The sequence below is a fragment of the Ictidomys tridecemlineatus genome, unplaced genomic scaffold, assembly GCF_052094955.1.
Source record: "Ictidomys tridecemlineatus isolate mIctTri1 unplaced genomic scaffold, mIctTri1.hap1 Scaffold_665, whole genome shotgun sequence".
NCBI lineage: Eukaryota > Metazoa > Chordata > Mammalia > Rodentia > Sciuridae > Ictidomys > Ictidomys tridecemlineatus.
Genome location: NW_027524667.1, coordinates 130,154 through 142,498, shown reverse-complemented (window position 1 = coordinate 142,498; position 12,345 = coordinate 130,154). Strand labels below are relative to the sequence as shown.

At 36.3% G+C, this 12,345-nt stretch overlaps 1 long non-coding RNA gene across 2 annotated transcripts in view; it reads right to left on the bottom strand.

The window, feature by feature from the left end:
* The window catches only part of LOC144374371 (uncharacterized), a 36,976-nt gene extending 33,738 nt beyond the window's left edge, over positions 1-3,238 (bottom strand). For both annotated transcript variants that reach the window (XR_013433803.1, XR_013433804.1), the window contains exons 1-2: positions 3,157-3,238; positions 1,213-1,239 (exon numbers count right to left, since the gene is read on the bottom strand). This is a non-coding gene — a long non-coding RNA (uncharacterized LOC144374371). The remainder of the gene's footprint in view (positions 1-1,212; positions 1,240-3,156) is intronic.
* Between the last annotated feature and the right edge of the window lie 9,107 nt (positions 3,239-12,345).

The window sequence follows — 12,345 nt, the reverse complement described above, 5'->3', positions numbered from 1 at the left end:
CTTTTATTGTTTCAAATAAGCATGAAATTTATGGTGACAGATACTCTACAGTGGACTGTGCGAGCTGGTGACACCATCTGATGAGACTCCAGAATGATGCTGCCATTATTCCCTCTCCCTCCTGAATTTCAACACAGAACAATCACCTGAGGACTAATCAATTTCAAGTTAATTACCATGAACTATTTGATTCCAAATAAATGTAATCTATTACTAGGAGACTTTGACAGGCAGTTTATTTGTATGCTTTTAAAAAAATTGTAGAAAATCCTTTTATTAAAAAAAACAAACCTCACTAGGTTTGAGTGGTTGTTAAGATAAGGGTGTGACTGAGCTGTCCCTTCATGAAATTGCTTTTACACACCTCTATTTTGTTGTTCTTCCATTTTAATATGTTTTCCCTTTTTTCTTTACAATGCTTAAACATACAGTTGCATTAAAAATGTGTGTGTGTGTGTGTGTGTGTGTGTGTATTTTTTAACTTTAGATGAATTTATTTTGAGCTTAGGGGTTACAATACTAACTTATCAGAAATATCCTAACACTTAGGAAGAGTATAATGTAAAGTGTTGGTTTTTTCCCACTCAGCACATTCTCAAGCACTAATAAATAGCATGACAACCAGGAAAATAAGCACCACCATATTCACTGAGAGTTGAAGTCATCAGGGTGGGCCCAAAGGTAGTAAGGAAAGGAGGCTAACAGAAATTGAACATGCAGCATCCTGCTTCTCCTTTTGTTTCTCTTTCTGGTTTTATAAGAATTGTTTGTGGGATAACATTCAGATAATTGTTGCAGGTAAACTATCTGTATCCCTTTAACCTCATGACCCAAGAAGCCGTAGAGAGAGATGTAGATGCTTAGAAGAGTACTGGCCTGGCATTAGCAAGTGAGCATAAGAGTGATTTTGTAGGCCTAGGGAGTTCTGAAAGCCATTTAAAGTCTGTAATAGGAGTTTCAATTTGTTTCCCTTTTCTCCATTTCTTTAAATATTTTACTCAAATTTTTGCTGTACACAAGAATAACACTATTTTCTTCTTTCCCTAATTAACAGTTTAAAAACAGACAAATGAATATAGTTATTAACTGTCCCCCACCCACGACTATCGTATCTGTCTGTATGTCCATCCATCTATCATCCCTCCATCCATTCATCCAGTTCATCTGGGTACTTCTTGGAAGGAAAAAAGATAAACACAGGTAGAATCATACCTTTTCTCCTTGTTCTCCAGGCTCTCCCTGAGCAAAAGAACAAAGATTGAGTAATATTAAGTGTCAAAACACCTAATTAAGTAACATTGAACAAACCAGATATTGAACACATTAGGTGAATTATGTATGGTACTTTCTTTTTTGTTATATATAGTTTCTATAGGAAAAGAAAGGTATGATGAGTTTCCTGCAGAACTGGGTATGTATATCAATACCATATGTACTCTTAATTATTGGCTTTTACAGGAATAAAGACATGTGCAGTGTTTAAAGATGATCCAGGCACAGGCTGGGCCACTGAGGAGCAGAAGAGGGTTCAGTATCTGGAGAGACTTCTTAATCTGCTGTTTTTTATTCTGTCCAAACTCTGGCATGTCCTTCCACAAAACCCTTCACACAAAGCATCTCCAGGTGTGAGGATTATTTCCTGGGACTGGAGTTCCAGTGTTGTCTTTCCCTAATAGGATCATAAACCTGAGATGCTGAACTCAGACCCCTTCACAATGTCACATACTCCCTCTAACTGTTGATAACTACCGTGTTCCAGGTGAGGTATATTTTAGGAGGTACGAATTCTTTCAAGGAAGACATAAGAAAGGGGCAGAATTTCAGTGAGTTTTGAAGAGACATCTTAACTGAAATGATGACCCCAAAGACACGAAAACTACAATGCTCTGAAAAGAATTTCATTTTCACTTTACCCAGGAAAGGACAGGAGACGGGGTGGGAAAGTTCTAAAGTCCATCACACACATTATGATAATATTTCCAGCTGAAAAGATTGAGGGTTGTCATGAGATGAGACTGCTTTTTAAAAAATGGTATAAGGCAATTATTGTGAGTTTTTTTTTAAATGAAAATATAACCTACTCTAGAAGTCAGTTTGAAGGCAAGACCCTTTTCATTCTCCGGAACTCAACCTGACCCTTTGGGTCTCTGAATCTCTGGCCACCTTTACTTCTAAACATCCGTCCTGATGTCGGGTCGCTAGGCAACACAAGAATAGCACAGTGAATATGCATTAAGCATTAACTCTCATCCTTTGGCTTTTTAACATGGAGCAAGAGAGGGAAAAAGACAGGAAAACGACTATAGTCCCAGAGGGCACATTTTCTTTCCTCCCCTGCAGGACAAAGGACAGGTCTATACATTTTAGATCTGTCTGAGGCGCCTGTCAATAGCAATGTGATCTGTAAAATAAGCTGACAGGCATCTTTGGGTAGGGATACGCACCAGCACAGCTGATGGGATTAGGCATTAGTTTTGTACTTCAATGGATGTTCACTCATCAAAGGATTTGGGATTTGTCTACCTGTTTGGTTTAAACTAAATTGTCACCAATCTTTTTATATTTAACAGATTCATTTGTTCTTTAAGAAACAAAGAAAACATGTGATCCAAAAAAAAAGATCTTCATTACATTTTTTCCCTATTTAGTAATTCAGAGCTACATTCATTTTTAAATTTTAAACATGCCACATCTTAATTCTGCTCTTCATCTGATTAACTTGTTGTGTTAGGAGAGGCTTAAGGTGGCTAGATCTTAAGGAAAAGCCACAGAGGCATGTGAACATTATCTTTAGGAAGGTTTGTAAATATGTATATGTTAGGCAGTATGTAGGGGACTCATGTTTTTATATGCTTATAAAATGGTAAAATGACAACAGTCTTATTGAAATGGGGTTTTTCTTATGTTAATTATCCCAGAATTAAGATTTTAGACAATCATATCCTATTTGTTTTTCTGCCTTTTTAACTTAACAGTAATAAAAATCACAAATATAATTTATTTATTAGTCACAAAGTTCTATACTGTAGCATATTATACTATTGACAAAAAAATTCCACCCGAGTGCCATCAAAAGGATATAAAAAAATTGTGATAGCTACAATCTGATGGAAATCCATGAGTTGAATGATTCTTTTTGGCTTTATTTGTACTAACCTTTGGCCCTGGGATTCCATTCTGTCCTACTGTTCCAGGCAACCGAGGCTCACCCTCAAAATGAAAAACAGATATCATCACTAAGTAAAACAGACAAAATCAGCACATGAGGTAGTTAGAGGAGATAACCATTCAATAATGCTGTAGAAAAAGAGGAAAATGACTATTACTGTAATCACAAGTTAGCTTATACAATCCAAAATTTTATGTGATAGAGAGCAAGGTATATAACAGGATTAATTAATTTATTATTTTTATCAGTAAGAAAGATGAAGGGACCGACCCATGGAGTTAATATCTAGCATGGTACTAGGTACAGCCTATATATCATATAAGTACTGGTTGAATGAATAAAAGATCCTTGAAAATATAAGACACTTAAGATGGAGAATTTTTAAGAGATTAACTCAGAAAAATAAAGATTAAATCATAATATTTTCATATTAGATTTAATCAAATGAACATTTGTAAATCTAAATCTTGAAGAAGACACATCTTTGAATACCCACTTAATGTATTTAGACACATTTGATACAAAAGTTAAAAGTAAAAAATGGCTTTGATTTATTTTTCCAATATCATTGTAAAAATAATTCGAATAACATATTTGGACTTAAGGGCTCTCATTCTCATACTGAAAGGGAGACTTCTGGTGGGGGGTGGAGTGGGAGGGAGATGATGGCTATTAATCTAGAAAAATTATCCATCTAAGAAAGGTGATGATGTCTACTAGTCTTTCTGGATTTTCAACCAGCAATGATTTTCCAAAAAAGAGAAAAAGAGAGTCCCATAAAGTACCCAGAATCAAAAGAAACCCACCGACCTTGTGCATTTCTGCTGCTAGTTGGTTCCAACTTAGATCCATGAGAATCTCATTTTAAAACACCTGCAAAGCCCTTTCCTGTGTGCTCCAACTAGTGGACAACTTCCTTCCACTGAGGGTGATAATGTTGTTTTTTAGTTGAATTTTTTTTTGACAGATTGATTTTTAGAGCAGTTTTAGGTTTAAGTTACAGAGTTAAGTGATTTTAAAGAAGACTTTATAAATCATCTAAAGGGCAGGAATTGGGTGATTTTTATATTTGTGTTCTCAGCCTCAAAAATATGTACATTAATAATAAAGTAACATTTTTTAATGTGCCAAGATCTTTACATTCATTAATTCAATTAGTTCTCAGAAGCTTCTATGTAGTACTATTGCTGTCTATTTTATACGTGAAGAAACTAAGGAATTAAAAAGTAATTTGTCCAGATTTACATAAATACAATCAGGATTTGAACTCATGATCTGGCTTAAAAGGTGGGGCTTTTAACACTGATGAATGAAAGTATCTAGAAACTGAGAGAGAGAGGATAATGAATATTTCTATCTTCATTGTATTTGGTTTATATGTCCCATTTACAAATGACTTTCTAGAATGTACACAAACCTAAATTAAATATAATTTACCTAAAGATAATTCAGGCATTCCTACCAGATTAATCTAAGCCATGTGAAGCTTGTGGTCTCTTTCAGGAAGAGTGAAAAATATCTTACTATTGTGCTGGATTATTATAAATGCTGAGGTCTTAACCTTCTGGAAGAAATTCGACTTCCTCTCTAAAATCACACTGTGATGGCAACTCTTGCACTTTCCTTGGTAAAAGGACAAAATTGTTGACTTAGAATAATGATGGCCATTATGGGAAAATTTTGATATGCCATTTGTATGCAACAAAAGGATAAGAACTTGGAAACAGAATACACCCTGAAAGAGGACTATCATTTACTGTGGAACTAGAAAAAGAGCTATTGAGTCTGCTTTCTTCAAAGAATCCACAACAGGATGCACTAATATCATAACTCATGTTTTAATGCAAATAAGAGATGCTGCCAGAGAACAATGAAAACTTTGTTTAGACTTTCAAAGAATAACCATGGTAGCCAGAGTTACTTTAAAAAAAGGGTTAAGCCCCTTGGAACCAGACAAAATTCATGCTGAGATTTCAAGCAAGGAAGAGAAATGTTGCTTATAATATTCATATATTAAGGAGAATGTTATCTGCCTAACATTCTCCTTAATATATGAACATCAAGGGACTAAAATTTGATCCCCTTTTCTCTTTGATTTTACATATTTCTAAAATAACCTTTAACCTAAGATGAAATAAAAAATTGCACCAATAATCTCATCACCTTTATGACTATTTTCATTTTGTCCTGTTTCTGTAGTCTTTTTTTTAACTTACATATTTCCAACCAATTGAAAGTATATTACATAGTTTAATGTTATGATTTTTGTTCATCACACATGTGTTTTCACATGATATTCATTATTGTCTTGTGAATAGGTTGATTATCCTCTATCAAAGCCAAGTGTGATCATTTGTTTCATCAGTCCCACATTGTTGAATACTCAGGTTGAATATTCTATCCAAATTTTTATTGTCAAACTAAAGTAAATACCTTTGTAAACATGCTCATATTTTTCTGTCAAATTTTTAATTATGATAAATGCCCTGGATTTATGTTTTAGTCACTGGAAACATTATGGCCCTAACTGCATGTTTCTAAATTGCCTTCTAAGAGCATTCTGAGTTTTATTTGCTTTGATAGGCATCCATTCTGTATTAGTTTTTCATAACTTCATTAACATTGGATATCACAATTTTAATTCTCTTTGTGGCTGCTTAATAAGCCTAAATAAGAGAACACTGCTGTTCAATTTGACATTTCTTTTTCACTTTCAAGTTAAATATTTTCTCCTGAGTTTATACTATAAATAGATTCATAGGACTTTAAATCTGGACACTGAAGAATACTGTTACTTGAATGAATCAAAGGGAGATGATAAGAAGAAAAAGTGACCCATAGCATTTTACCTTTAATAAAGAGCATCAAGAAAAATACATCCCAAGTCATATGAGGGGGCCTTAGAGCATTCTATGTCTCCTAGGAAGTGTGAAAGAAATGTTCTAGCTGAAGTCCTGTTCAACTCTAAGGACCAAAGCTAAGCTATGCTATCCTGAAAGGCATGAATTCATTTATCTAAGAGCTAGAGAAAATTCACTGTATGTTCTACTGTGGTCTCAGAGTTTCATGGACTATAAAAGATGAGACATGACAGGTGCCTATACTCAAAGCTTATTTTTGAGTGAGAAAAAAAGATATATACATAATAACTGAAGGAGACATCTAATTGAGTTTGTGGTTATTTGTTCTTGTTTTGTTTTGTTTTTCTTTTCTTGAGCAAAGTTTTCTTTCAGCTCATGAAGAGGCATAATAAATAGAAATCAAAGCATAGTCTTAATGAGGAATGAACTATGTCCTGTAGTGTATTAATTTGTTCCAATATATGAAGACAAAATTATCATGAGTCCCCTTCAAATAAAGTTCTAATGATATTATACTATTATATAATAGTAAAACATGTAGATATAACAGAAACATACACATATCAGAAAGATACAAAAACAGGAACTAGGCTTTGTGTGTGTGTGTATGTGTGTGTGTGTGTGTGTGTGTGTGTGTAGCAGTGTGTGTGTGTACAGCTAGTCTCATGTTTGTTGGACAACCTATCCATCTACTTCTGAATGCCTTCCACATTTATAAACACCGAGGACATTTAATCGATGGTAACAAAGCAGGTAACATCTTAACGACAGGTAGATTGATGGGGTTTTCTCTAGCATAGTTTAAATTTTAAGGCCACTCCCAGTACATTACTCCAAAATGACCTTTTCCAAATTTAAGCTGAAAGTAAGTTGGAGTGACTTTTAAGAAAGATAGTTGGCTGTTTTTATTTTATATACATTTATGTACACCAAATACTCTTTGGAACTCTAACAAAACATAAAACATCGCTTAAGGCTTTTGCAATTATTTCAGGTACTACTACTCAAGGTCCACTTGAAAAGAGCACTTAATGACAGAAAGAAATGTGGTTTTCTCACACAGACTGAGTGCTAAAGGGAAACAAGTCATTCAGCAGTAATATCACTCACCATCACTTCAATCACAATAGCTTTCCATTCTGTCATTGGAAATTTAAAATGAATTGAGCTTTACATTTTTAGCATAATGTAATTTAAAAATAGAATGATTTCTATTCAGCAGTGCATTTTCAGAAAAAATCATCCAAACAGAAGATGAAAATAACTTCATGTTATTCATGCCAAGCACAGGCTTGGCACTAGATGAAAAGGGTGACATAGAACACAATGCGGCATCAGAGGTTAGGATGCTCTCCCCCTGGAGCTGGTGATCGTGGGGTGAGTATGTAGAATGAAATAAAGACTAAAAATATCCAGTGTTGGTCACTGATACCTCCCTGAAACTCTGGGTGCACTGGGCCTTTCTTCCTGACAGTGACTCAGCACACAGAAGGGTCTCCCTGGCTTCACCAGTGAGCAAGACCAGCCTACAGCCATTTTTCTTCTGCAGCAGCCATCGGTGAGGAGGAGACATGCTTTATGGGTTTCAGAGCCTCAGAGCCTTTGGCAACAATTAGATAAATATCAACCAATACAGGATTGTTCTTTGAATGCAATGAGGCACCAACCAGCAACATCCAGAAATATTTTTCAGGGCAGAGTCAGAAAAATGGTGTCTAGCTCTCCATTCATATTTATCCACATTCTCTCTCTCCTTATAACTATACACACACTATATATATTTTATTTGAGTTTAGTTTTCCATTCTAGTTCTCTAATGGCAGATGGGTGCAAACATGAACTTGGGTGAAGATAGGAGGTATAAAGTGGTCAAAATACTTAACCTCAAACTCTACCTAAATGTAGCAGACAAATAAAATATAAAATAGGAATCCTATGCCTAAATTCTAAGTGTTATTACTGCCCTAGATCCTCTGTGATTTTGTACCCCTGCACACTTCTGTAAACTCCCAAGGATACATGCACCTCAGCTTAAGAACTTTGACAGAAGGGAGATTCAGTTTACACTAATGACCCTGTGTAGCAGCTCCACTACCCTTTATTAAGTCTGTGTGGGCTGGCCAAGTGCACTATTCATCGTGTTTTGTGTGTGTGTGTGTGTGTGTGTGTGTGTGTGTGTGTGTATGTGTGTGAGTGTGGATGCGCACATGCATGCATAAGTAATCATTGAAATTTTATTTGTGCACTGTTCATCCTTGATTATACTTCTTCTCTACACTTTCACACTAATTTCTTCACAAATGAGTTAAGTACATTCGAGGATGTGAGCGCAATGTAGGCTGGTTGAGACACTAAGATGGCCAGGCTGCCCTACTGGGAGACTGGAAAATAAATCTCATGGCCAGAAATGGCTTTTGGTCTCAGCTCCAGCAAAGCTGTCTTTGGTGGGCAGAGAGGGGACCCAGGAAAAGGTAGGAGAGATGTTAACCAGCAGTTGTCCCCTCCAAGTCCAGGTCAACCTGTGATGTGAGGACTGAAGACAGAAGGTAAGAGTGACAAAGGGGAGAAGCAGGGCTGGGGTTGTGTGTGAAGGACAGCCAGGAATGAGAACTTCTGTAGCTTCCAAGAAAGACCCTAAGCCCTGCAGACTCTGCGAGGGGAAGAGTGGTTACCTTAGAGGATTAAAGACTCCAACACCTAAGCATATACCTATCTCAAAATAGTGATACCCTATCTCAAAGTAGAAAAACAAAACAAAACAAAAAGCAGGGCACGGGGACACATGCCTGAAATACCAGCAGCTTGGAAGGTTGAGGCAGGAGGATCGCAAGTTCAAAGCCAGCCCCAGTAAAAGCAAGGTGCTAGGAAACTCACTGAGTCCCTGTCTCTAAATAAAATACAAAATAGGGCTGGGGATGTGGTTCAGTGGTCGAGTGGCCCTGAGTTCAATTCCCGGTACCTAAAACAAATACACAAACAAAAAGGACTAGAAATATAGCTCAGTGGTGGATTGTCCCCGGGCTAAGTCCCCAGTATATCCCCCTCAAAAGACTCCATTCATTTGGCCTAACAACATTTATATAGATGTGGTTTTATCCCTCATTCCCTCTGCTTCTTCCCTGAGATGAAGGTCAAGCAGTAGCTGACGCTTTATCATGTCACCTAAAGTCCCCAAGCATTACCACTTACCTCATGAACTCACTCTATCATCTGCTTTTCCCTAAGACAAAACACTTAGATTACAATGAAATAGTTTAGTAGAAGGGGATCAGGTTCAATGACTTTTAATAGACAAACACATTCAGACGGGGCAAGTAAGTCTTCCAGGAACAAAAGCAGCAAAGAGATAGGGATGACATTAGAACTCAGGTTGTCTCATTCTTCTGAGCAGCTTCTGTCTAAAAAAAAACTCATTCAATTTCATCATGTTTCCTTTCTGCTTAATTTTAGCATGAAATAGCAAAGTAGCTCTAGGAAGCATCCCAATATTTCTGCTTCCAGTGGTGCAGGGCCCATGGTTTGCACTTCTATGGGCTCCATGTGTCTTCTGTAAAGTATGCAGGGCTCTGATTCAATGTTAGCCCTAATGGAGTAAGATGTATAATAACAGTTAACATTATTTGTTGTTGTTGGATTAAAGACGTTACCTGGTTACCTAAACCCTGCATACTCTGTGAAGGGAAGAGTGGTTCCTTATTCCTCAGAAATCTGAATAAATTTGGCTTCAGACCCACTTTCACAGGCCTCAGATGCCCGAGACCTGCTTTCCCATTACCACGGCTCAAGTTCTTGTCTTCATGAACTGAGTCAACTCTGGTTTGCCCCAGATGGATTCAGGTGGGTCAGTCAGTTCTTTACCCATTGCCTCAAAGGGCTCATCCTGCCCCAGCTCCTTGTGAATTCAAGACTGACTATGTGGCGCTCTTGGGATGACATCACATCACCGAGCACACAGTTTGTCTTCATGTCCCTAGCTTCTCCTTTCTCCCCCATCCTCCCTCTCAGACCATACTGGCAATTCAACTTCTCTCTGTGAGGAGCAGCCAGCAGTTTTTAGCTCCAACTTGCCCGCCCCATGCCCGATTCTCTGTTTTTCCTTTCCTGGAGGTAAAGGAGGCTTTGTAACATGGTGAAAGAAAAGACAGACAGAGTTGGTTATTCATCAGAGAACTGCCATTCCTGTAGGGAAGTTTGGTCTTGTTTATATAATCAGCAAACTCCCTTCCCCAAATTAGAATCTCTGTCCACATTGGTAATACGATCTTAATGAGTAGAAAAGTAGACAGACAGATCAACCAGAAACTTAATGCAAACATGCTATATCAGGTAATTTGCTGAAATGGGTCTTAAATTGATCAAAGTAATATCTAAATAAAATTTAGTAACCAAATCTTCATTATGCTCTTTTAAAAAAATCCATGTTTAAGAATTACAAATGTCTAAAAATGTAAAATAAGAAAACATTGTTGTATCAATTATAAGCTATATATTAAAGCTATTTAGTAAAGAAGTATAAGCTATGTAATAAAGAGGTCTTCTGGCTAATATTTAATTTTAATTTTCTATATTGCTAATATAGACAGAGAAGTCGAAGAATGGAAATGAAATTCAGGGAGATAGCTAAGAATTTAGGGGTCTCAGAAGATAGACCAATTGAGTTTATCTGGATGAAATTAACATAAATAACAGGAACTATTTGTTTTGAGCACACTTGTAACGTTTGATGGCCAGGTAGTGGTACACATGGATCCCACTGATGAACTCCCTACCTGGCCCCTCATCCCTGCCATGAATAGTTTGAATGATATATGTTTTTTTCTTTTACAAAGAGAATGTGCTTAATTTATAATGGAAGTTTTAACCGGCTTTGTTCAACTGGAAAAATTCTAAAGGTCAGTGGAGAGTAGAATGAGATCATACTTTACTAATACTCACTTGGGTACCCAGGAGATTTGTGTAGTGGAGGTATTAAGGCCTCTAATGCAGAGAGGAAAGTTTTCATCTTTTAATAGAAAATTATATTTATTATATTTACAATTATACTTACTTCCATTATTTTTTCTGATTAAACTCTGAGGTAAATATTATAATCTCTATTTGACAAATGAGGAAACTAAGGTTTAGAGAAGGCAATTTGTCCAAGGTCATACAAATACCTAGGAGCAATGCTAATCAGGCATTGGGTATGCAGTGCTCAGATTTTCACATTCACATTAAACCTAGTAACCAGACTTTCATCATGCTTTGTTAAAAACTACCAATATTTAAGAATCACAAATGTCTAAAACTATAAAATAACATAATATATCAATTATGTAACATAATAGTTGTGTCAATAATGTAAAATAAAAATATTATAGTTGTACCAATCAATGTGATTTTACAAATCTACATTCTTAACTACTATTATGCATTACAAGCAGAATTTCTGGCTTTGAAGGCTATTCAGTCATAACACCTGGGTGACTCTGGGGAGAAAATTTGTGCTTTTGTAGCTCTATTTTCTCATTAATAAAATAGAAATAATCACAGCATTTACTCCATAGGATTGCTATGAACTGTGTGAGTTAGTGTGCACAGAATCCTTAGAATAGAATCTGGCAGCTAGTAAGTGCTGAGTGAATTTTAGTAATTATTTTATTTTTTGGTACAAGGGATTGAACCCTGGGGGTGCTTAACCACTAAGCCACATACCTCCACTTGCCGCCCCTGCAATCCTTATTATTTTTTATTTAGGTCTCCCTAAGTTGCTGAGGCTGGCTTTGAACTTGTCATCCTTCTGCTCTAGGCTCCTGATCCTCTGGGATTATAGGTGTGTAACTGTGTCCCACTAGTAATTATTTTATACAACTTCTGCTCTCTGCACTAGGCAAGGAACAGAAGATAATCCTGAAAAAAATTTAATTTCTTATAAATTAACCTCAACAATGCTGTGTTGTTTTATTTGTTTTCTTTGGGGCACTGGGGATTGAACCCAGAGTAGTTTTACCACTGGACTACATGCTAGTCCTTTTTATTTTTTATTTAGAGACAGGATTTTGCTAATTTGCCAATCTGGTCTCAAACTTATGAACATCCTACATCAGCCTCCTAAATTGCTGGGGTTACAGGTGAGAACCACCATGTTTAGCATCCATGCTGTTTTACAGTTATATAATGGTTGGCCCCTTGGCATTGTGACCAGAGGTCAAATAAATGAAACCTGGTAGATGTTACTATGTTATGATTATAACAATAAACTATCTCAATGCAGTTTTATTTTTAATAAAATTTCAAATTCTAAATTGATATTAGAAATTAGATCTAATGATACAA